General features: G+C 43.7%; 1 pseudogene; it reads left to right on the top strand.

Annotated features, from left to right (window-relative positions):
• The window catches only part of LOC123152828 (disease resistance protein RPM1-like), a 31,882-nt pseudogene extending 5,254 nt beyond the window's left edge, over positions 1–26,628 (top strand).
• The last annotated feature ends 616 nt before the right edge of the window (positions 26,629–27,244 follow it).

Below are 27,244 nucleotides of genomic sequence, written 5' to 3'. Positions count from 1 at the left end.
CCGAAATATATGAGTCACACTTGACTTTGCACGGTCTTTGATGCATGACTTTGATCATTAATATATACCGAAGTACATGGATTGAACATGTATCAATAGTATCATTGTATTTGTCTTGAAAAATAGTTTTTAGTCATACGGTAAGTGAAAATGATAGTCAAAGTTGTGTGACGAAGACAAAAAAGTCAACGCACGCCTTATATTTTGGGAAGGAGGGAGAAGCTCTCAAACAAAATTAGGGTCTGTAAAAAAGTTTGTTGTTCATCCACTGCTCAGAATGGTTTTTTCTTCTGCGAGCTACTCAGATGTCCGAACGCGTTTAAAATTGGCAAAGACCTCACACACTCAAATATCTTCCATGCCAAATTTCTTAAAAACAATCTAGTATTTATCTTTACTGTTCACCGAGATCAGATGAGCTCGAGTGCGGGAATGGATATTTGTGTTTTCCACACCCTCCATCTTACCACGAATGCAAACTACAAATGTTCCCCGACTAGCATAGAACAAGACTCTAGCTTCTTCGTAGGACATTGACATGCTATTTTAGCTTGGAGTTAATTGGCCAAACCAGCCGAGGCGCTGTCATCCATTGTAGTAGGGAAAAGTTCCTAACAAGGATCAATAGTGGAGAAGTCTTTGCAAGATAGCACTACAGTACCCTCTTGCAAGAATCAGGGGAGCCACCTCATTTGCAATCTTGAAGGCCGTTGCAAGGGGGCTGGAGGCGGGATCTTGGATATCCAAGAATTTCACTCCTTCCTCAGAATCCAGATGGTGTGTGAGGTTATAATGGGAGCATGGCTTTGTTATTTTGTACAAGATCCAAACGCACCATCTCCCACAAGAACTGATATTCAGTATTGAGTGTACGTGCCAAGCCTAGCTGGGGACAATGCAGCAGAACACACATGTGTAGCAAAACCTCTGTAGAGAAAGGGAAATAAAGGTTCCGGTACGACGCAGACTCCAAGATTTGGTCATAAATTTAATTGATGGATAGCTAATGTGCTCAACAATATTTCTCACTCTGAGCATGACAAACACTTACAAAACGAAGAGTCGCCACTTCTTGTAGCCTCTACCTATGTTATAAGGATTTTACTAGCAGTCAAACAAACATGAACATAGTAGTGGCGCAAGAGAGGGGACATAGTAGTGAGAATTGTGATGGCTTGGATATGTAATTTGTTGAGAAATATGTATGGGAGGCATATGAAAACACATCTTCTCCAAAAATCATATACACCCTCTATTCAGCTTAAATGATTGGAGCAATTTAATTGGTTGCATGCATGATCTTAGCTATAATAGCTTGCATGCCTGGTCGGGCGTATTGACCGCAGCGATTTTACTGGATGCATGCTCCCAATTGTAATTAACTCGGTAAACTGGAGTAGAATCGAGGGAAAATACTTTCGATGTAATTTCTGTGGCCATGTAAATTCAAACGGTTTACCGTAGCTCATGGGCCCTTTAATCCTATACGGAGGAAGTAAGATGTAAAAGGAGATTTATGTCACATATTTCTTACGAGGGCATGTAGCGATAACGCTACAGTAATGGCAGAAGACATCAATACTGTGGTACAAATCAGGGACAAACTACTACAAGGTGGCTAAATTGAAGAGGGCAGAAGAGAAATATCAATTCGCAAAAAAATGGCTCAATATTTTCCTCTCCAATTCAAAGTGCAATAATAGTTGATGGCTAAATTTGAAGTCATGTTCATATAAACACTTTGAACTGTAAGTCATTGATACATCTCAAAGGTAACAATAAATTATTTGTCATGTTCATGCCATATTTGTTGCACTTATACACACTTCTATACAACGTTTTTCACTTTTTTGGACCAACATATTATTGACAGAGTGTGAAATGTTGTTTTTTGCTTTACTGACAAAGTTATTTTACGAAGTGATAAAAATCATAAAATGTCCTTTCTGAGATTTTCATGATAGGAGAACACCGTGGAGTCAAGAACCTGCAAAGACGGGCCGTCAGAGCTAACAAGTCGCCAATGCCGCGCGCCCAGGTCTGAGGAATGCTACTAGGGCGTGTGGGGGCCTACTGGTACCCTTCGAACACATCTTTGGCCCTCCGTCTATATACCCCCCAAAACATCAAATCTTTTGTCGAACACATATGGAGGTGGCCGAGATCAATGAACGAACGTGTTATGTCCAGAGCCATGCGCGCGCTCTCAGTTACTTCTGTCTGCATATATATGGAGCCCAAGACCATCTGTCCTATCTTGTCCAGTTAATTCAGGCGTCGTAGCCGAGTTGGAAATAATTCTAGTACTCGCTGTCAAACACAGGCTGGTACAAAGCATGCATGTGCTTGGTCAGAGCATCTCTAGCAGACCCCGCAAAACGCCCCGACTCGCAAAATAATCGCCAAAATATGGGTCGGCGCGGAAAATCCCGCCCGAACAGACCCCGCAAACGCGGCCGGCCCGTAAAAAAATTTGAGTGGCGCTGCAAAATCTCGGCCCCAACCCGTTATTCGCAACCCCCCCTCGGCCCGTCGCTGCCCTGCATATAGCGGGAGCGGTTGGTGGGGAGGACATTTCAGCCCGCGCTTTTCCCCACCAACCACCTCCCTGCTTCCCTCGCCCCCGCCGCCGGGCGCCGCCCACGATTTCGGCCAAAGTAGCCGGCGAGATCACGCCGAAGGCCGCCACACGCACGAGGTTGCCCTCCGCCACCCCCTCCTACGTCGGCTGGCCGGAAAGCTGCAGATATGCGGCCCTTGGTCGCGGGGCGGCCCAGATTTGGCTTTTACGGTCGCCGGTGGCTGCGCCAAGCGATGGAATGGCCGGGGGGCACCTTGCGCAGCCCTGAGAAAGTCCCATCGCCGCATGCAGCAGCTACAGGTTCGTCATGTCGCGGCCGCCGACGATTTGCCGGCATGGATTCGGCCGGCCGTCCGCCGGGCTCGGCGCTCGCGCAGCGGCTCTGCGGCTCGCCGTTGCCGCTCATACAGTGTGACAACTGCACGCGGACAGTGCTGCAGCTACAAAAATGCTAGAGACACGGACAAAAGCAACGGGCCTTTACGGATGAGCTGACTTGTCCTTTTCTAATTAGCCTAAATAACCCTCTCCTCCTAATTAATCGGGCCCCACTGATTTTAACTGGTGGGGGTGGGTGCCAAGCCCCGTAAAGCCCCGTAATTGTCCGTCGATGTAGCAAAGCCGCTGCAGCTAACTTCGGGCATGCCAAAGCATCCCGGATGGGTGTTTTTTAAATGCGAAAACGACGGGGTACGTGTTCTTTTCTTTCGGCTTTGGCACCGCATTCTTTGGTTCAATTTCCATAGCTCATTTCGTACACCATCATTTGTGTAGGAAGATGGATACTCATTTTGGTTTTTGGAAGGCGAATACATTGATTTATTGATAGAGAAAAAATTAATAGACGTTGGTGCACTCCTTAATAGAATCGAAGGCAATGAAGCGGCTGCATGTGCAACTAGAGGGGAAGCAACGTCGACTTCTTTAGAACCAAAAAAGAAGAATGAAGAATGCAAGATCAAGAATTCGCAGATCAACAATGAGTGCATGGAGAAGATATTGCTTCAACTAGTGGAAGCAGCTATGGAAGTTGGAAATCTTTTAAAATGCATAATCGTGGTTCTTGTTTTTTTGGTCTTACTATTCTAGCAAAGATTTGGTGATATCTATGTATCCAATGTTGTTGAAAAAGCAAAAAAAAAATGCATTATCTTATGTCAAATTGAGGTGCAAATTTAGGATTTGCGGGTAGCCGGCAGCGGCGCCAGAGCAGACCCCGCAAAGCCGACCAGTTAAAAAGTATATTCCGTGAATGATTATTGAGTTATGAATGATACACCAACACCAACACACACTTAAATTTCTCTGTGCTGTGCCTGTGCTGCCCGCGACATCAATCACCGTGTCCGTGCGTGGGAGTCCAACTTACCTCTTTCCTCTGCGCACCTTCTTGTAGTTGTAGTTGTAGTCCATCCAGCCGCCTATTTTTCACACCGAAGCAGCAAGCAGGCAATAGAGGAAGGCTAGTCCTAGCGCCTCCTCTTGCTGCGAGATCCCACCTCGCCGCGCCACCCCATGGAGCTGCACTTCGTCCAGAGAAACCCAGATCTGTTTCCCTTTGCTGTTTGTGAAAGTTTGTTCGAAATTTATAAACCTGGTTTCTGAATTTTCTGGAAGTTTGAACATCTCCTGCCATTATTTGATCATTAGGACGCACGTAGGTGAGCTGAACTCATGTACATATCATGCCATTATCTAGTATTTTTTAAATTTTACTGTTCGGCAAAATTAGATGTGTTCGAGTGCAGAAATGGATATTCGTGCTTCCCATGCCCTCTATCTTACCACGAATGCAAACTACAAATGTTCCTCCACTAGCATGGATCAAGACTCTAGCTTCTTCGTAGGACATGACATGCTATTTTTTTGGAGTTAACTTACCAAACAAGCCGAAGCTCTGCCATTCATTGTAAAAGGGAGAAGTTTTACAACCTAACAAGGATCAAAAGTGGAAAAGTCTTTCCAGAAAAAAGATAGCACTACGCTACTCTCCTGCAAGAATCAGGGGAGCCACCTCAGTTGCAATCTTGAAGGCCGATGCGACGGGGCTGGAGGCAGGATCTTGGACATATCTAGGAATTTCACGCCTTCCCCAAAATGCAGATATAATGGGAGCATGGCTATGGTATTTTGCACAAGATCCAAATGCAACATCTCCCACAAGAATTGATATTTAATATTGAGTGTACATGCCAAGGTTAGATGGAGACAATGGAGCAGAACACACAAGTTTTGCGATACCTCTCTAGCGAAAGGGAAATAAAGCTTCGGGTACAACGTAGAATCCAAGATTTGGTCATAAAATTAATTGATGGATAGCTAATGTACATTTCTCGCTCTAAGCATGATCTACACTTATAAAACACGGAGCCGCTACTTCTTGTAGCCTCTACCTATGTTATAAGGATAGTACTACTAGCAGCCAAACAAACATGCACAGTCGTGGCCCTAGGGAGGGGACATAGAAGCGATAATTGTTATGGGTTGGATCAATCTAATTTGTTGAGAAATACGGAAACACATCTTGTCAAAAAATCATATACCCCCTCACCCAGCTTAATTGATTGCAGCAATTTAATTTGGTGCATGCATGCTCTTAGCTATAAGAGCATGGTTAATAGTATAGCCGGCTGCTGGCTATAAGCCAATATCATGTCATATACAGTCCATCTTATAGTCAACATGTACAATAGTAGATCAAAATAGTGTACTAAATTTTTATTATGTGCCCCACCTTTCATTCTCACAAAGTGCCTAGGAGCATGTGCTAGAGCTGGCTCTTCACGAAGAGCCCGCTTACCTTCTCTCTCCTCTTTTCTTTTCTCCAACTAAGCAGAAATATACTAGTTTATTTCTTATAGCACGCTGACTCAGCTCTATTGTACTTGCTCTAATAGCTTGCATGTCTGGTCGTGCATATTGACTGGAGTGACTTAACTGGATGCATGCTCCCAGTTGTAATTAACATGGCAAACTGGAGCAGAATCGAGGTGAAATACTTTCGATGTAATTGTTGTGGCTGTGTAAATTCAAATGGTGTGACGTGGCTCATGGGCCCTTTAATCCCAGATGGAGGAAGTAAGATGTAGAAAGAAGTTTATGCCACGTATTTCTGAGGAGGGCATGTAGCGGTAACGCTAAGGTAATGGCAGAAGACATGAATATTCTTGTACAAATCAGGGGCAAATTACTACAGGGTGGCTAAATTAAAAAGGGAAGAAGAGAAATACCACTTCACAAAAAATGGCTCAATATTTTCCTCTCCATTGAAGGTGCAATAATAATTGATGGCTATATTTTAAGTCATGTTCATAAAAACACTTTGAATTGTAAGTCATTGTTAGCTCTCAAAGGTAACTATAATTTTTTCTCATGTTCATGGCATATTTGTTGCACTTATACACACTTCTATACAACGTTTTTCACTTTCTTGGACCATCATATTATTGCCAGACCGGCAAATGTTGTTTTCTGCTTTACAGAAAAAGGTATTTTACGAGGCGATAAAAATCATAAATACCCTGACTGAGATTTTCAGAATAAGGAGAACACTGTGGAGCCAAGAACCGGCCAAGACGGGCCGTCCGGGCTAACAAGTCATCAATGCCCGACATCCAGGTCTAGGGAATGCTACTAGGGCATGTGGGGCCTACTGGTACCCTTCAAACGCATATTTGGCCCTCCGTCTATATACCCTCAAAAATATCAAATCTATTGTCGAAGAATTTTTGTGCCGCTACCTCAACTGGAATGAGGCTATCCAATCTCTAATCCTTTTCCGATACTCTGTGGAAGGGAAAAAATAAATCCAGAGCCATTTTGATCAACCATACTGTCTCATGGACAGTATGGATGTGCTTCCTCTCTCTGCCAAAGCAAACATGAATGGCTAGAAGTGTAGAGGCCAGGGTGAGACATAGAATTGGTGGCAGAGCACATGCGTAGCCAGCCCTCTTTCGAGAAAGGGCAATTAAGGCTCAAGTACGATGTAAATTCTGAAAATGAGTGAAATTAATATATATAGCTAATGTACTCATCAACCTTCACCAGTCTATAAAAGGCATACTACTCTTTGTGGTCTTTCTATAGCCTTCACGTTATCAGGATAGTACTAGCAGCCGAACAAACAAATATGGAGTCAAGGATCCCAAACGAGAGAGCAATGAAAAAAAACAATAGCTTGGATAACAGAACTCAATTGAGAAATATGAATGGGAGGCATTTGTAAACACATCATCTTGAAAAATTATGAGGGACGTATGGATAAGTGCAGTTAACCTATTTCGGAGGAGGAAAGGTAGCGGAAACATTGAGATAATCACAGCTGCATGGGAGGGGTGGGTACATGTTAGCGGACACCAGCGCTACTACAAAGTGGCTACGTAGCTAGAGAAGTTGGAAAGGGGAGAAGAGGAATTTCACATTCTAAAAACTGGATCAATTTTTGCCTCTCAGCTGACTCCTCAACCCCGAGATTGCCACCATTTTCACCTCACGGATGGGGAGTATTACCTCGTTTCAGGCCACCATATTGGCCACCGGAATCAATGTGTCAGCCACCGGGCTGAAGGGGTGAGTCAGGTTGAGAGACGAGGTCGGGTTGCTGTAGGAGCGCACCAGAGCTATCTTGCCTACAAGGTAGATACAGGCTAGCTCTCACCTTTAGCAATGCCTCAAGTGGGCTGGGCCATCGAACGGGGTCCACTCTCAGGGTTGTGGTTGTACGCAAGCTCGCCTTAGTCGCTCGTCTGTCGTAGGTTGAATTTTCTTCTTCTTGCTGTCTACTGGCCTTGATTGGTCCATTTTTTTATGTTTTCAGTTTTCTTTTATTTTATTTCTCACTTTCAGTTTTTATTTTCGTTTTTCATTTATTTTTTATTTTCGTTTTTATTTCTTCTACTGCTATTTCTGTTTTTTGTATTTTTTTCCTTTTCTGTTTTTCTCCTTTTGTTTTCTCCTTTTCTGTTCTGTTTACGTTTCTTTGTTTCTTTCCTTTACTGTTGTTTTCTACTTTAACCTTATCTATTTTGTTTTTGATTGTATCTTTCCTACTTATTTTGGCATTATTAATTTTTACCATTTTTCAAAACCCATCTTGACATTTTGTAGATATATGTTGAACATTTTTTAAACATTTGTTAAACATTTCTCATAAACACTTCCAATATTTCTCAAATACACGTTGAATATTTTTCGAACACATGTTAAATATTTTTGGTTACTCGTTGAATATTTTTTATATACACATTGAACATTTTTAAAGTACAAATTGATTATAGTTTTTAACATATCTTAAACATTTTTAAGATATACGTTGAACATGTGAAGTAAATATAATAATGGGCTAAAGCTCAATAATTCCAATAGTAATATAGGTATGTTTGTAAGGGCCTATGATACTTAATATATGGTCTTAGGCTTTTCCTCAAGAAAATCTACTATGTGATGTAAATTAAAATGGAGGGAATATTTTATATGCCCGGTGGAGATGCAGCGGGCAATCCAGATCTAGCAAGAGATTGTTTTGTCTTCATAAATATTATACGAAGACTAGAGAGAAGATTTAATTTAATCAAGTCGATACTTTTCTCGATCACAATTTGTGATCCGAGAGAGCTGACTTTCATATTTAAGATTACAATTTAAGAAGGGTATATTTTATATGCCTGCGGTGAGCAATCCCAGATCTAGTTAGAGATTGTTTTGTCTTAATAAATACTCCCTCTCTTCCTTTATGCAAGGCCTATAATTTTTTGCATAATTTAGTCAAGTCGATACTTTTCTTGATCCCGCTTTGTGTTCCGAGAGAGCTGACTTTCATAGTTAAGATTATGATTTATGAAGGGAATACTTTATAAGCCTGCGGTGAGCAATCCTAGATCTAGTTAGAGATTGTTTTGTCTTAATAAATACTCCCTCCGTTCCTGCTTGTGGTGTATGGACAACCTTATAGGTTGGTCTCCCACACCATCCACTAGCAAGGTGAGAGTAAACTTTCCACACCCTTTGTCATGCATGAATGTGTCATATGGGCCTCTATGATTTTCCCTAGGAATTATTAAATATAATGATGGGCTAAAGCTCAATAATTCCAACAGTTATATAGGCATGTTTGTAAGGACCTATGATACTTAATATATGCCCTGATGCTTTTCGTCAAGAAAATCTACTATGTGAAGTAAATGAAAATAGAGGGAATATTTTATATGCCCGATGGAGATGCAGTGAGGAATCCCAGATCTAGTTAGAGATTGTTTTGTCTTCATAAATATTATACAAAGACTTGAGAGAAGATTTAATTTAATCAAGTCGGTACTTTTTCCGATCCCAATTTGTGATCCGAGAGACCTGGATTTCATAGTTAAGATTTCAATTTATGAAGGAAATATTTTAGATGCATGTGGTGAGCAATCTCATATCTAGTTAGAGATTGTTTTTTTCTTAATAAATACTCCCTTTGTTCCTTGATGTAAGGTATATAATTTTTGGCATGGTGATCTACTCACGAAATTACCCTTGGCAAATTCATTGGTTAGTGGCAAGTAAGTCAATTAGTCCAGAAAAACAAAGAATGCACGCAATTGAGAGAGGGATACTTTTCTTCTTTTGCACATGGAGAAATACATGCAATCATGAGAGAGATACTTTCTTTTTTACTTAGAGGGCTAAAAATAGAATTAAGAGAAATTAGAAGAAATACACCTTACATTATGAAATTTTATCAAAAAACAAATACAAGTTATATAAAGAAACAAAGGTTGTATTATACAATGACTTAAGAGAAGTTTTAATTTAGTCAAGTCGATCCTTTTCTTGATCCTGATTTGTGATCCTAGAGGGCTGACTTTCATTGTTAAGATTCTGATTTATTAAGGGAATATTTTATATGCCCGGTGGAGATGCGGCGAGCAATCCCAGATCTAGTTAAGTGATTATTTTGTCTTAGTAAATATTATACAAAGACTCGAGAGAAGTTTTAATTTAGTCAAGTCGATACCTACTTTTCTTGATCCTGATTTGTGATCGAGAGAGCTGACTTCCATAGTTAAGATTATGATTTATAAAGGGAATATTTTATGTGCTGAGTGAAGATGCGGCAAGCAATTCCAGATCTAGTTAGAGATTATGTTTTCTTAATAAATATTATACAAAGACTTGATAGAAGTTTTAATTTAGTCAAGTCAATACTTTTCTTCATCCCGGTTTGTGATCCAAGAGAGCTGACTTTCATAGTTAAGATTCTGATTTATGAAGGGGAGCGGGGAGAGCAGCATGTGGATTATTGGTATGTTGATGGTTCAGAGATCTTGATGCAATTTCTATTGTATTTGAGGTGTTTTGTACTTCTGATGAACCTTTTCAATAGATTTGAATATCCTTCGCACAAAAGAAAAAAATCCAGTTAGTGATCCGGGAGATCTGACTTTCATAGTTAAGATTGTTTTTTAACACTCATAGTTAAGATTGTTGAAATCTGAAGAATTATAAATGGACTGTACCAACAACTTACATTCACCTTATCCCTATGAGCACATCCGATAGACTGAGCCGTCATATCATCTTCAGATTTACGAAATAAATTTAGGAATAATGCGAGCACTGTCCCTCTAACAACCCAACCACATGTTGGTTCGCATCATCCCATCTTGCTAGTATGTACTAGTAGTTTTCCAAGCCTTAGGTACAATTCTCACTCATTATGCAGTTAAATCAAGTTATTAGCAGTATGCACTAAGCACGCGCATATTGGAGTGCTAATGGCCAGCTTCGTCAATAAGCGCAATGATCAGAATGTCCGAGTCATGAGTCGGCGCCTCGTTTCGGCCTCCGACTCTTCCATCAAGGAACACGTCCTTTGCCATCAGTGATCCGAGAGAGGTCACTTTCATAGTTAAGATTCCGATTGCAAATAGGGTTATCCCACATATGAAAGGCATTGATGCTGCTGAACTTACTGCTATCAGGAACGGTCTTTTTCTTGCAGCCAATGTCGGTTGCAATTCAGTCAAGGTTGAACCAAATTGCTTATTTGCCGTGGGCACCTTGAACTCCATGGATTATTTGGGTCCTCGTGTGGAATAGTGTCTGATTCCAAACAACTAGCGATGGAATTCGGAATAATTTCTTTCAAGCATTGCTACAGTGAGGCAAAACAAGTGGCGAATAAGTGAGCAAAGAATTCTTTTATTAGTAAATCCTCTAGTTCTTGGGAACTTGTGATTCCAGATTTTATTTCTCATTCTCTTGTAAATGACATGTCTATTATTTGAGAAATAAAGTCTTTTACCCGTAAAAAAAGATTTTGATTTATGAAAGGAATATTTTATACAAAGACTTGAGAGATTGTCTTGTCTTAATAAATACTATACAAAGACTTGAGAGAAGTTTTAATTTAGTCAAGTCGATACTTTTCTTCATCCAGATTTGTGATCCGAGAGAGCTGACTTTCATAGTTTAGATTCCGATTTATGAAGGGGAGCGGCCTTACCAAGTCTTTGAGAGTGGTGATGCAAGGAGAGAACCTAGAAGATGATGGAAATGATATAGTTTGCATTTTGCAAACTAGTGTCATGGTTTGTAGGAATGAAAGACCTTTTGAAGCTCAAGATGATCTCACGTGGCAAATGGAACCTTTTTTCAAGTAGAGAAACTTGGTGTGCTTCAAGGAGAAATGGAAGCATACCCCAACCATTGGAATCAAGAAAATTTTACACACTTACTCCAATCTTCTAGTGACATATGGACCTAGCATAAGTTAAACATGAACAAAAGACAATACAAACATCATTCATGTCACACAAGGACCTCAACAAACAAGTATGGATTTTCATTGAAGGTGAGAGAGTCATTGAGAGATGGCGGTGGAGATGAAGGGCAAAAATGATGGTGGTCACATGCTTTAGATAATAGGGTGCAAACTTAGCACAACATTTTAACTTTTGTTTGATTCTCTCTGTCAATATAAAATATCAAGTAATAAGATTTTCTATTACAGTTAGATTTTTCTAATTTAAGGGTTAAAAAAATATTTCAATATATGAAATTAAATTTTCTTTTACAGAACTTAGCAGGACTTGACATATTATGCTTTTTTTAACTTGTTTTACAATGTACAATCTTAATGAGTACATTAAATTATCACACTTAACAAAATCAATCACATTTTGTATTTATTTATAACTTATTCTAGCAATATACGATACTAACTCAATTACCTAGTAATTCATTTAATCAAGTCACATTTTTTATTTCTTTATAACTTATTCCGTCAATATACTATTTCCCCCACATTATTTCTCTTTATATTTTAATCCATCATATAACAAGCTGCTGGATATTATGGTAAGGGACGATCCTTGTCATGCAAATTTAGCATTTAACATCACTCATACACTTGCATTAACTTCCAGTCATTCTTTTGAAGAAAGAATACATTCGTTTTTTTAAGATACTTTGCTCTTGAAAACCTTCCTTTAAATTGGATCGTCATAGATGGATATGAGAGAGAAAAAGTAAAAGGACGAAATCACAATCCCTCACCGAATAACGCATGCCACTTATATAGATATTCTCTTTAGATCATACTTAAATATCTTGGCAAATAACTCTTCTTTATACGGTCTAACAACTATCTTGATAGAGATTTCCTAGTAAATGCATGCCTATCTTATATGTAAGTAAATAGAAAATTCTAGAGTCCATGATATATTCACAATGGATTATCCTTAATGATGGCAACATTTATTTAATTGATTATTTTATGGTCAAAAAAGTTTTTTCATGTTGTCACAACGCACACATGCTCTACGCTGAATGGATATCGCAATATTGTGTCGCTTTTAACAAACATAAAAGACAATTTGGGCACTACATTTCCTCTTGCTTTGTTCTATATTATGCAACCCAAAAAATAATTAGATGACGTTCTACAAAATGGGTAGTGTTGGGGATATAATTTGGGCACGACAGTTGGCGCTCACCTTGGCGCATGGTGGTTCGAGTTCTTGAAGGGCACTTTCCCAGGGATCGAGGGATATGCCGTTGGCAGGATGACTAAGAGTCGTCGCAACAAGCTCTACATCGACGACGCCGGCTGGGGCCCCGAGGCCGCCTCAATTGAGTACGGGTACCGGGTCCCCTTCGGCAGAATCCGCGTCTTCATCGGAAAGATCGGTGAGTCAGAGCCCGAGCCGGACATCTCCACCAACATCCTCGAGTCAGCTCGGCGCGAGAAACCCGCCCGGGTTCAACCCGGCAAGAAGCATGTTTTCGTCGGTTTCGTGCATGGTGTGGATCTTGAGGTAGATTCTGTATCTGGTGGGGAGACTGCCATCTACTCACGAGATGAGTCCTCGACCGAAGAGACGGAGTCAATCTACCAACTTCAGGATGGCGGGCTTGGGGGCTATTCCGACGGTGACAGTATTCCGGACCCCTATGAGCTGCCGTCTAGGGATGCTATCTTCATGGCTGGCACAAGGCCAGTTTTCAATTCGTCAACAAGCGCGGCTATGACATTTGGTTCAACCGCCGCTGCGGCAGCAAGGGCTGGAGGCTCAGTTAGGCCACCGGCTCAGGTTTTATCGAAACTCTTGGGCTCCTTGACAACTTTGCTAGCTACAGAAGTTACAACGGCGAATCAGGCGGAGCACAATGCAGAGATTGCAAAGGTGCCATACTGATAGGTCTTCGTCGTATCTATAATTTTTGATTGTTTCATGCAGTATTATACAACTTTCACATATTTTGGCAACATGTTATATGATTTATTGGACAAACCTATTGATCCAATGCCCAGTGCTAGTTCCTTTTTTTGCACGTTTTTTGTTTCACAGAATATCCATATCAAATGAAGTCCAAATGCAATAAGATTTTCAGAGATTTATTATGGAATATTTGTGATTTTTGGGAGGGAGAATCAACGCAAACGGGGGCCCACAGCCCCTAAGATACACCAGGGCGTGCCCCAGGCCCCAGGCGCGGGGTGGTGGGTCGTGCCCTCCTCTTACGCCGGTTGGAGCTCTACTTCGGGCGCAAGGAAGATTATATCCGAAAAAAATCATGTTAAAATCTCAGCGCAATCAGAGTTACAGATCTCTGGGAACAAAAGAAACGGTTTTCGGCCAAAAAACAGGAACGCGGAACAGAAGAGAATAGAGAGGGAGATCCAATCTCAGAGGGGCTCCCGCCCCTCCGCCGCCATGGAGGCCAAGAAAGAAGGAGGGGGCTCTCTCCCCCTCTCTCCCAGTAGCGCCGGAGAGCCGCCGGGGCAATCATCATGACGGCGATCTACATTAACAACCTCGCCGCCGTCAACACCAACTCTCCCCCCGTCTATGTAGCGGTGTAACATCCCTTCTCCCCGCTGTAATCTGTACTTAAACATGGTGCTCAATACTATATATTATTTTCCAATGACATGTGGTTATCCTATGATGTTTGAGTAGATCCGTTTTGTCCTATGGGTTAGTCGTGATCTTGGTTGGTATGAGTGCATATTTTATTTATGGTGCTGTCCTACGGTTCCCTTTGTCTCGCACAAACGTGAGGGGGTTCCCGCTGTAGGGTGTTGCGATACGTTCATGATTCGCTTATAGTGGGTTGCGTGAGAGACAGAAGCACAAACCCGAGTTTGGGGGTCATTGCGTATCAGAGTAAAAAGGACTTGATACTTAATGCTATGGTCGGATTTTACCTTAATGATATTTGGTAGTTGCGGATGCTTGCTAGAGTTCCAATCATAAGTGCATATGATCCAAGTAGAGAAAGTATGTTAGCTCATGCCTCTCCCTCATGTAAAATTGCAAGAATGATTACCGGTCTAGTTATCCATTGCCTTGGGACAAATGACTTTCTTGTTGAGAAAAGCTATCTACTTTTATTACCTTGCAATTTATTCGTAGTTTTATTCTCGCAAAGTACTCGTAGTTTTATTTGCAAAATAGTTTCATACTTGTTTTAGGTAAAGCAAACATTAAGTGTGCGTAGAGTTGTTTCGGTGGTCGGTAGAACTTGAGGGAATATTTGTTCTACGTTTAGCTCCTCGTTGGGTTCAACACTCTTATTTATCAAACAAGGCTACAAACAATCCCCTATACTTGTGGGTTATCAAGACCTTTTTATGGCACCGTTGCCGGGGAGCAATAGTGTGGGGTGAATATTCAGGATGGAGCTTGGATCACTGTCTCGCAATCACTTGTCAGGATGGAGCTTCTCAAAACTATGATAAGAGAATTTTTTGGCAATGAAGCACTGAAGAAGCAACTTGAAGGGAATGCAGTTTGAGAAGAGAACCTTGCCGGCTATCTTAGGAAAGAGCTTGTTCAGAAGAGGTACTTTGTTGTTCTTGATGACTTATGGAACATAAATGATTGGAAGTGGATCAAACATATCGTTTTTCCTATTGATAACTGCAAAGGTAGTTGGATAATGGTAACAACAAGAGATGTTGGTCTAGCTGAGGAGTGTGCCTTGGAATCTTCTAGGTCACTTGTCTACCTCCATGAGATACAAAAGATGCCATAAAGTTGCTACTAAGGAAGACTAGGAAATGTGAGTAAGACACGGAAAGTGATGAGAACATGAGGAAAATAGTTAGTGAGATAGTAAAAAAGTCTGGGCGGCTACCATTTGTTGTACTCAGAATAGGTGGCCTACTTGCCACCAAATTGGTCACTGAGTGGCAAAGTATTTATAACCAGATCCCCTTAGAGCTAGAGAGCAACCGAAGCCTTAAAACAATGAGGGGGATGGTTACTCTTAGTTACAACCACTGCCTTCTTATCTTAAGTCATGCTTTCTATATTTAAGCATATTTCCTGAGGATTTTGAAATCAAAAGGAGGCGTTTGGTAGAAAGATGGATAGCCAAGGGGTTTATTATCGCCAGGGGCGGGGTGAGTGCTGAGGATGTTGGTAATAGTTATTTCTGTGAACTAATCAACCGAAACATGATTCAACCATCAGGCGTGGGCATAGATGGAACTGTGAAGACTTATCGAGTCCATGATATTGTTCGTGATGTCATAGCATTAATGTCTAGGGATGGAAACTTTGCATGCTCAACATGGGATAATATAACTGGCATAGCTGGGGCGAACTTTCGCCATGTAGCATATGATAGTTGTGTGTGCCAAGATAAAAGTATGGATTGGCACCATGTGCGGTCATTAACTATGTTTGGTGACAGATCCATGAAGCCGTTACATTCACTTTGTTTGCCCAACTTCAAGATTCTTAAAACCTTGGATCTACATGATGTCAAATTTGAAATCTCAGAAAAGGATATCAACATCATAGCAATGTTACCACATTTGAAATATACCAATATCCCATCTTGTCGCTCATATGTTTACAAGCTCCCAAGATCCATAGGGAAACTACAAGGCTTACAATATTTGGACATAAGAGGTAGCCATGTTGTTAAACACATCAATGTCTACATGGCCGGCGGATATCTCCATGAGGCGCATCATAGGAGTTGGTTAGGTAGTTAGAGTATAATGTTTATCTCATGTACCTCTTATCTCTACCTCCTTTCTTTATCTCCAAGAATGTAATCTCAACCGAATGTATGCGCTATTATGGGAGGTGCGCCCCATCTATATAACACGAAGCCATCGGCCTGAGAAGGCGCTAGTTCGCACATGGTAATCAGAGCCTCATCTCTTCCCATCTACTGAGATCCCATCTATCGAGCCTAGCCATGTCTTCCTCCTCCTCCTCCGGTGCTTCCCAGACCACCCTCAATGGGCAGGTCACCGAGAAGCTAACACGCACGAACTACGTGCTCTGGCGCACGCAGGTCACTCCTCATCTGTGCGGCGCCGGCGTCTTCGGCTACATCGACAGCACCACACCGGAGCTGGCCAGGCTTCATGTCACCAAGGACAAGGATGGCAAAGAAAGCACCGAGCCCAACTCTCTCCACCCAATCTGGGTCCGGGAGGTTCAACAGGTGTTGGGCTACCTGCTCAGCACCCTCTCCAAGGAGGTACTGATCGCGGTGACCACGGTCACCACGGCGCACGCGCTCTGGACAGCGGTGGCAGGTATGTTATCCTCGCAGTCCATGAGCCGCGTGAATAACATCAGGACGACGCTCATCAATGCGCAGAAGGGAAACCAGACGGTTGCCACCTACTTCGCCTCTCTCCGTGGCCTCACCGACGAGCTTGCCGCTATGGGGAAGGCCATCCAAGATGACGAACTCATCTCCTACATCATCCACGGCCTCGACGTCGACTACCAGCCCCTCGTCTCCGCCCTCGACGCACGCGTCACGCCGGTCTCCCTCGACGAGCTCTACGCCATGCCCAGCAACTTCGACCAGCGCATGGCCCAGTTTAATCACTCGGGCAGTGGCGGCTTCCGCTCCTCTACCAACACCGCGGTGCGTGGCCGTGGGGGTGGATCACGTGGCCGTAGCTATTCTCGCGCCAAGGGGCGATCTGGCGGACACGGTGGTGGCGGCAACAGCGGCGGCGGCAACAGCCGCTCTAGTGCATCTCGCGGTCGTCGTGGCGGCGCTCCACCTCGGGCCCGACCGGAGATGCCTCGCTGCCAAATTTGCGGTAAGCCAGGGCACACCGCGAAGGATTGCTGGTATTGTTACGATGAAGACGACGAGGACTCCCAAGATGAAGAAAAAGTGGTTGCCACGGCTGATGGATCCTACGGCATCGACACAAATTGGTACGTCGATAGCGGCGCCACCAATCACATCACCAACGAGCTTGAGAAGGTAATGATGAAAGGCAAGTATCATGGCAAAGATCACATCCACGCGGCAAGTGGAGAAGGTATGCAGATTTGTCACATTGGTCATTCTACGTTTTGTACCCCTCACCGTCCAATTCATCTCAAGAAAATTTTGCATGTCCCTAGTGCTGCTAAAAGTCTTCTCTCTGTTCATAGAATTGCCCTTGATAATCATGTTTTCCTCGAATTTCATCCTTATTTCTTTTTGATCAAGGACCAGGCCACGAAGAAGGTTCTCTATCGAGGTAGATGTGTTCAAGGGCTTTACCCGTTGATTCCGGAGCTTAAGAGACTCAATAAACAAGCCAATGGTGTTATCAAAGTTTCGTCAACACGGTGGCACGATCGATTAGGGCATGCTGCTTTTCCTTTAGTTCAAAGATTGCTTAGGAAAAATAAACTCCCATTTGTTGGTGAGCGAAATGTCGAAACTATTTGTGATTCTTGTCAATGTGCTAAAAGTCATCAATTACCGTATCCGGTATCTACTAGTGTCTCTACCAAACCACTTCAATTGATCTTTTCTGATGTGTGGGGTCCTGCTCCCACTTCTGTTGGTAGACATGAGTATTATGTAAGCTTTATAGATGACTATAGCAAGTTTGTGTGGATTTATCTTCTCAAAAAGAGATCTGATGTCTTTCAAGTTTTTCAAAACTTTCAAGCCTTGGTTGAACGAAAATTTGATAGCAAAATTATTGCAGTCCAATCGGACTGGGGGGGAGTATGAAAAACTCAACTCCTTCTTCCAAACACTAGGCATATCACACCATGTCTCATGTCCTCATGCCCATCAACAGAATGGCTCCGTTAAACGGAACCACAGACACATAGTTGAGGTCGGGCTAGCTCTCCTAGCAGGAGCCTCCATGCCCCTCAAGTTTTAGGATGAGGCCTTTCTTACTGTTGTTCACATCATTAATATGCTTCCTAGTCGAGTCATCAATAATCAAACTCTAGTAGAAAGACTTCTTCACATCAAACCAGACTATAAATCTCTTCGCGTGTTTGGGTGTGCTTGTTGGCCCAATCTTCGCCCATACAACAAAAGAAAACTCATGCTTCGCTCAAAACAATGTGATTTTCTAGGGTATAGCCCTCAACACAAAGGTGTCAAGTGTTTAGATATTTCCACTGGCCGTGTCTATATATCCCGTGACATCGTTTTGACGAAACAAAATTTCCTTTCGCCACTCTACACCCAAACGCCGGTGCTCACCTCCGAGAAGAAATTCTCCTCTTACCTACTCATCTTACCACCATTGATCAAGGGGGTCCGAATTCTGATGATCAAATGTTGACTAATCCTGCTACTAATGGTGTGCATGAGTTTTCTGATGATGTTCCAGGAGATAACAGCGAAAATAATGAAGAAATCGGTAAAAAAAACGCGCCGGCAGGTCCATATCGCATGTGTCCGCATCCAGGAGGCAAATCATCCTCGGGATTTGCCTCGGGATCGGCTCCGCAGTAGCAGTTCAGTCGATCCCCCTCGGGATCGGCGCCGGCAGACGCGCCAGACGCGCAGGCGACAACGCCAGCCGGCCGTGCGGCTGTCTCCAGCCCAGCGCATGCCGCGCGTCACGCTCCAACTGGTGGCGGCCCAAGCGCCTCTCCGCGCTAACCCCCGTCCGACACGCGGCAGCACGCGGTTCGCCAGGACGGCGCGTGCTTCCGTGACAAGCCGGTCACGTACAAGCGGCGCGACCAGGCTCGTCGACCTGACACGCGGTCCGGATCTGCTGCGAGACCGGGTGTGGACTCCTGTGTGCCCACACGCGCGCCAAAGACTAGCGTCCGCCTCGAGGCTGATCCGCCATCATCCACCAATCATGAGGCCTCGGGATCTTCTGCGCCTACAGAACATGCTGCACCTGATCAAACTGCCACAGAAGATTCGGCGGGAGCAGATTCTGCTACAGGAGCTTCTGCTTCGGGATTTTCTATGGCCGAGGATTCCGATGCTGCACCGTCACGATGTACACGACTACAGCATGGGGTTATACATCCTGTTAATTATAAACACATAACCAAATACGGTATGGTCTGTTCTACAGGTGAACCAGGTGAACCCCAGACGCTCCAGGAAGCACTTGGTGATGAAAGCTGGAAAAATGCTATGAATGAAGAATACATGGCACTCAAGAAAAATAAAACTTGGCATTTGGTTCCCCCGCAGCAAGGTAAAAATTTAATTGATTGCAAGTGGGTATTCAGAATAAAGAGGAAATCTGATGGAACTATTGATCGCTACAAAGCTAGGCTCGTTGCAAAGGGTTTTAAACAACGGTATGGCATAGATTACGAGGACACATTTAGTCCAGTTGTTAAAGCTGCCACTATCCATCTTGTTTTGTCTATTGCCGTTTTTAGGGGATGGAATCTCAGGCAACTTAATGTTCAGAACGCGTTTCTTCACGGTGTTCTGGAAGAGGAGGTATATATGAAACAACCTCCTGGGTTTATAAGTAAAAGTGCACCCTCTCATGTTTGCAAGTTGGACAAAGCACTTTATGGTTTGAAATAGGCACCAAGAGCATGGTACTCCCGTCTCTGTCACAAAATGCAAACACTTGGTTTTGTCCCTTCAAAGTCTGACACCTCTCTGTTCATCTACAACAAGTTCAATACATGCATGTTTGTCTTGATATATGTTGATGATATTATTGTGACAAGCTCATCTGATGAAGCTATCACAGGGTTGTTAAAAGATTTGAGTGCAGACTTTGCCTTGAAGGATCTTGGAGACTTGCATTATTTTCTTGGGATTGAAGTAAAGAGGCACAAGGATGGACTTCATCTCTCCCAAGAAAAGTATGCAGTTGACTTGGTAAGAAAAGCTGGTCTACAGGGTTGTAAACCTATACCTACTCCACTGTCCAGTTCAGAAAAGTTATCTCTCAAACAAGGGACACTCTTGACTCAAGAGGATAGCACAAAATACAGAAGCTTGGTAGGAGCTCTTCAATATCTTACTCTTACTAGGCCTGATATTTCTTTTGCTGTCAACAAAGTATGTCAGTTCCTTCATGCACCTACAACTGTTCATTTGACTGCTTTCAAACGGATAGTTAGATATGTCAAAAACACATTAAGCATGGGTCTCAATTTTAGCAAGTCATCCTCTACACTTGTCAGTGCATTCTCTGATTCTGATTGGGCAGGTTGTCTTGATGATAGATGCTCTACTGGTGGCTTTGCTATTTTCTTTGAACCCAACTTAATTTCATGGTGTGCTGGCAAGCAAGCTACAGTCTCCAGATCTAGTACAGAGGCAGAATATAAAGCATTGGCAAATGCCACGGCTGAAATCATATGGGTTCAATCCATGCTCAAGGAACTTGGTATAAAAAATAAACAAGCTCCATGTTTGTGGTGTGATAACCTTGGTTCCACCTATCTCTCAGCTAATCCAGTGTTTCATGCCAGGACCAAATATATTGAGATAGATTTTCATTTTGTCAGAGAGAGGGTGGCTCACAAACAACTTGACATTCGTTTTGTGCATTCCAGTGATCAAATTACAGATGGATTCACAAAGGCATTGCCGGTCAAGAGCTTTGAAAACTCCAAGTATAATCTCAACTTAATGGAGTTGTAATTAAGGGAGGGTGTTAAACACATCAATATCTACATGGCCGGCGGATATCTCCATGAGGCGCATCATAGGAGTTGGTTAGGTAGTTAGAGTATAATGTTTATCTCATGTACCTTTTATCTCTACCTCCTTTCTTTATCTCCAAGAATGTAATCTCAACCGAATGTATGTGCTGTTATGGGAGGTGCACCCCATCTATATAACACGAAGCCGTCGGCCTGAGAAGGCAAGACGTTCCGCTAGTTCGCAAACATGTCACATCACTACCAACTGAGATCACTAAAGTGCAGAGCCCTCGGTGCCTCCGATGTAGCAAAACATATAAAGAATATTAGAACGTTCACTTGTATTACCCTTTGCTTTGGTGCTTCTTCCCATTGTGGATGCCTATTTTTTTCACTCCTTTAATTAGTCCGGATGACCATCAAAGTATTATCATGGATTTTCACATGGCCTAGAAGGGTAGTTTGTCCAACTCTACTGGTGTGAGGGTGCCTAGAGGGATCAGGAACCTAAAGGAGTTGGAGATACTGGAGGTTGTGGATATTGAACGGACTAGTAGGAAAGCAGTTAAAGAGCTCGGAGAGCTTATAAAGCACAGAAAGTTAAGTCTCACAGTAGGGGCAAGCAAGCAAAAGAGCAAGATACTCTGTGCATCCCTTGAGAAGCTCACTTCCAACCGCTCTTTTTGTCTCTGTGTGGATGATAGTACATCTGGGAGAAGCGGTGCATCACTCAAGTGGTTCCTCCAGTCTATTTCCTCCCCTCCCCCTCCCCTGAGGAAGCTGAATTTGCTATTAAATCTCAGCGAGTTGCCTGACAGGTTTGGGGAAGATTGAACTATGGTATAGCAATCTGACGGAAGGAGATGAAAGCATGGAAATACTAGGCGCACTGCCCAAGCTCATGGTCCTTTGTCTTGATCATAGGTCTTATGTTGGAGAGAAACTGGTTTCAGAGCAGAAACATTCCCAAATCTCAGTAGACTTGATATTAGGTGGATGAAGCAACAGAGGGGATTGGTATTCGAGGAGGGCACCTGGCCCCAGTTGGAACAGATAGAAATTGAATTTTGCCGGTTGGAATCAGGGATTAATGGTATGAAACACCTTCCAAGACTCAAGCACATTTCACTTTATTACAGTAGTAAAGTGGCGAGGCTCTGTAAGCTGCAAGGTCAGGTGGATGTGCACCCCAACGATCCCGTGCTGCGACTAGGGGACCCGAGCGACCACGAGGGCGACGTCGTACAAGCGGACCAAGCGATGGAGGGGGAGGAATCATCTCCCCATCCAGACCCAGCAGGAGCTGGAGAGATCTCCTCCTCGCGAGTGGTGGCCGTGAGGACGGGGAGCGACAGGTCAGTATGCAATTTCTCTTTTGTTCGGTAGCAGTAGCTAATAATCTACTGAACTGATGATGTCCTATATCACTTAGCACAACTGAACATGCTCTTGCTCTGCTGTTGTTGTTTTTTTTAGAAAAGGAGGACGACCCTCGACCTCTGCATCTGGACGATGCATACGGCCACCTTATTAATTATTGACACAAGACCGTACAGAGTCATACAACAATAAGTCTAAAGCCACCAAACTAAGCAACAACTATCGCTATCCCTATCCAGTTGATGTAGGGGTGCTGAAAGTCTCGGCCTAATACCAAACAGACCACGCAGCCAAACCTAAACATCTAAAAACTTGGGGTCCCACCCAGGACGCCTGCCGGGTATGGGCACCCACCAGTCCGGCGTGCTTCTCAACCAGGACCCATGCCGGGTATGAGGCCGCCGCAGCCACCTGCCACGAATCCATCTTCAGAGCTGTACTACTGCATCAACCTTGGCCGGTCCAACTGCCGCCGACGCCACCATGACGCCAGGCAGCGTCACCCTCCTGCGCGAGTCCATCTCCGCTCATCAGGCGCCAAGATTCGGAAGATGATTTTTGCTCCTGAATTTCGGACGACGACGACGATGCTTGATGATCGATCGATGCTGCTCGTTTCTTTCTTCAGCTCCATTGCAGCCGCCCATACAGCTCCCGGTACAGATCGAACATCCCTCTTGTTTCTTTCAATCCACAATGCTGGTAAACAGTATTTTTTTGGCTTATCAAGTATTTCTGACAGGAACTTGACGTACCACTCTGCTCTCGTGGAATCTCGCCATCACCACTCCGGTTCTGTTATATATGCGCCTCTTTCTCAACCTGGTCTGGAGGATGGCATTATCAACCCATGCATCATGAAGAAACGCAACCTGCATTCCTCAATCAGCCCACTGCATACAAATGTAAGATGGGTCCTGGTTGAGGCTGCATAGACGTACTGCTAAGCTGCAATGGGCCATCACGTTCGGCTATCTAGGTCCTCTCTGCTGGCTGGTGGCCTCTAATATGGTGCAAGGTGCAGCTGAGAGGGTTCCTGACATTTTGCAGCTGCGACGGAAGATGAGTGCATTGATCTTGTGGCTAAATGTAACGAAGTGGAGAAGAAAGCTGTGACGCCATTATGATATCTCAGCAGGTTTACAAATTGCAACTGTTAGCCCAGATGGAAAATTGGGGTTCTTGGGGAATACCATGGAATGGAATAGATGATCAACCTGATGAAAAGACCTTCAATTTCGAAAACAGGCTTGCTCTGTTTTCTAGTACTCTGTTTTCCTAGAGATGGTTTATTACTTTCCATTTCTTGCTGCCACAATATTTGTGCTTGTTTGTAAACAGAGAATGATGATTGCATCTGTTTTTTTTTTTTTTTGAAAAGGAGGATTACACTCGGCCTCTACATCAAGCAATGAACACAGCCATAAATGATTGCATCTGTTGTTATCCATTGTCCGCCAAATTTGAGTTGACGAAACAATATGCCTGCTATATATACACTGTCAACTCTGATTTTCATTATGTATATACTCATGTATTCCTCGCAAAAACAAAAACTGTGATTTTCATGCTACTAGAAGAACGCCCGTGCGTTGCAACGGGGCCACATTAACTTTAAGAGTTCAATATTAATCATGTTAATAATACATTTAATATTCTTATACATATCAAATGACACTGGCGACCTTTTTTGTCAATTTAGCAACGGGCTCAGTTGCAACGGGCTCTTTATACATATCAGACAACTCGCTACTACTTAAACTACAACTATGGCTACCAATATTTTTTTGTCAATTTAGCTCAGCAATAGTGCCTGGCTTAATAGACTGCTTTGCATTCACCCCCTCAGAAGACAGAGAGAACCAACTCAACATGTCAGAAGATTAACAGAAATTTCATTTGTATGGCATGAACATATAGCAGGAGCACCAACACATAGATCAGCAGAGAGCAGAGCACAACATGCACACACTCGGGCCATCTATATCGTACACACACAGCAACGCACACACGCATCACGCTGGCATACACATACAGAAAAGCAGGCACACACGCATCATGCGCATTGGCCGGTGCGACGCACGCAGAGCAAGTACGTACGCACGGAGAGCAAGCTAGCAAGCACGCACGCGTCCAACCCCGCCGCTGCATGCGCTGGCAGAAGGTGAGACAGCAAGAGAGACTGCACATTGAAGCTGTCCATGCAAGGCTGGAGGTGCTGGGCCGGCGACGGCGGTGTCAGGACGGCGCTTGATTCGTTCCCGGTGGCGTGGAGCTTGGGGCGGCAACGCGGCGATAGCTAGTGCTCGGGGATGGGGGTTTGGGGCGGGGGCAGTCGACCCGATGGCTGGCGAAGTTAACGGGCTTGGGCGGCTGGAAATTCGGCGGGTGGCGGCGGCACAGCGCGAGGATGGGACATGCGGAAAACCTAGCGGGCGTTCAACTACCAATACCCACGCCTTTTTTAGGGGAATTGCTTGTGAAAATAACGTGCGATGACGACTTAGCGAGCGGATCCCCTTAAAAAAGACATAGCGAGCAGATTCCCTTAAAACTGGTAGGAATGGATACGATTGATGACGTTGATAAATAGTGGTGAATGTTGGCCTAATTTACTATCATCATGCATGGAAATGAATCATCAAGAAAAAGAATACTTCTTATTACTACACTCATAGGAAGCTTCCTAATCTCTGCTACCAAACAGTTTCTGCCCAAACAAGGAAGGAAAGTTATGGACGTGCTTCGGAAGGAAACAAACGTTATGAAGATTAATTGTGATTGATTGTGATTGATTCTTTTACATAAAGACATTACTAAATAATTTGCGTCGGTATGGAAAGTTCTGATCCGTTCAGTTTTTTTCATTGTGTGAGAGGGTGAAGTGAAAATAAACCGATGAAGTGGGGGAGGCGACGAAAAAAATCTACGACGGTTAACCTACGAAAAAAAACCGGACGAAAATGGTGGGCCAAAAAAAATCTGAAAGCGAGACTACCAACTGCTAGGAATGGATACGATTGATGACGTTGATAAATAGTGGTGAATGTTGGCCTAATTTACTATCATCATGCATGAAAACGAATCATCAAGAAAAAGAATACTTCGTATTACTACACTCATAGGAAGCTTCCTAATCTCTGCTACCAAACAGTTTCTGCCCAAACAAGGAAGGAAAGTTATGGACGTGATTCGGAAGGAAACAAACGTTATGAAGATTAATTATGATTGATTGTGATTGATTCTTTTACATAAAGACATTACTAAATAATTTGCGTTAGTATGGAAAATTCTGATCCGTTCAATTTTTTTCGTTGTGTGAGAGGGTGAAGTGAAAATAAACCGATGAAGTGGGGGAGGCGACGAAAAAAATCTACGACGGTTAACCTACGAAAAAAACCAGACGAAAGTGGTGGGACGAAAAAAACCCTGAAAGCGAGACTACCAACTGCTCCATTAGGAGTAGAGATTAGCTTTAAAAACTATAGTTTGTCAGGGAAAACGTCTCCCGGCGGTTTCTTTGGTCGAATATCCCTCAGCTTGCTATTATTTCCTATAATCCATTTCGTAGCAGAGAAAAGAACATACCGTTTGTTTGTTTGTTAGAGATAAACCTGCTTGAGTGTTCAGTGTCCACGTGGTACCATGATTTTTAAAACGTCAGAAATGTCGATACCAAGGAGACACTGGAGCGACACTGCTTGCTAGGTGAGATTTGAGCATGGAGCGTGTCTACCTGAAGTACATCGTGTGTCACCAAGGACAATGATGATGCCGAGTGAAGTTGGAATTCGCTGGATCCTTTACTGATCCAGGAGAGAGCTAGTTCATGGCGGCTCGACAGTCCGTGCGCCTCTGTAGCGTGAATGAAGTGATTGTCCTTCTAACTGGTGAGCCAAACATGTTCTGTTTATACCTACAAACATGTGATGTTGTTTTGAGCTTGCAAACACATGATACATTTGCTGACGAAATAAACTGATGCATCCTCTGTTTATGCATTTCAGCTGAAGACGTGGAGATGATATGCACTACACCAAACCGTATGCTGCTGCTAAACTAAGATGCACTTGTTATGTGGGGCAACTGGCCACCATGCCAGCTTTTCATGTCCTCTATATGCCACAAAGTGATAGAAGGCAGGGCACTAGCGCGCCAGGCCCTGACGGGCTTGGGCCTGCTTTCTACCAGGCGGCCAGGGGGGTGGCGGCCCCTGATCTTGAACGACTTTTCGACGAGTTCCAAGCCGGCGCTGCTCGGTTGGAAGGGATCAACTGCGCCTACGTCGCCCTGCTCCCAAAATAGCCGGGCGTGCCGACCCCTGCCTCCTTCCGCCCCGTCTCACTTCAAAATGGAGATGTCAAGATCCTGTGCAGGGGACTAACCTCAAGGCTGCAACAACAAATCACCCTCCTGATTGATGAAGATCAGTCGGGTTTTGTGCAGGGGCGGAGCATCTCAGAAAATTTCGTCTATGCCACGGAGCTGGTGCAGTGCTGTCACCGGCGATGAGCCCCTACGGTGGTCCTCAAGCTCGACTTCACCAAAGCTTTCGACTCCATCAACTGGACGAGTCTGCGCAAGATCATGAAGGTGCGGGGTTTCCCGCCTCTGTGTATGATTAAATGGATGCCATCTTCCATTCCTCTCGTTCGGCAGTCCTGCTCAATGGTGTGCCGGGGCGGTGGTTCTAGGTGAAATGTGGACTCCAGCAGGGGGCCCCCATCTCCCCCTACCTGTTCCTCATCGTCGCCGGCGTCCTTCAACAGCTCATTCCACTAGTAGAAAACGGGCCTATTGTCCCGGTTCATAAGGGCTTTTTGTCCCGGTTCCTGAACCGGGACTAAAGGGTCGTTACTAATGCCCTGACCCTTTAGTCCCGGTTCAAACCAGAACTGGGACAGATGGGCCTCCATGTGGC

This window comes from Triticum aestivum, chromosome 7A, assembly GCF_018294505.1.
Source record: "Triticum aestivum cultivar Chinese Spring chromosome 7A, IWGSC CS RefSeq v2.1, whole genome shotgun sequence".
Classification (NCBI taxonomy): Eukaryota; Viridiplantae; Streptophyta; class Magnoliopsida; order Poales; family Poaceae; genus Triticum; species Triticum aestivum.
This window is presented reverse-complemented; position numbering and strand designations above follow the sequence as displayed.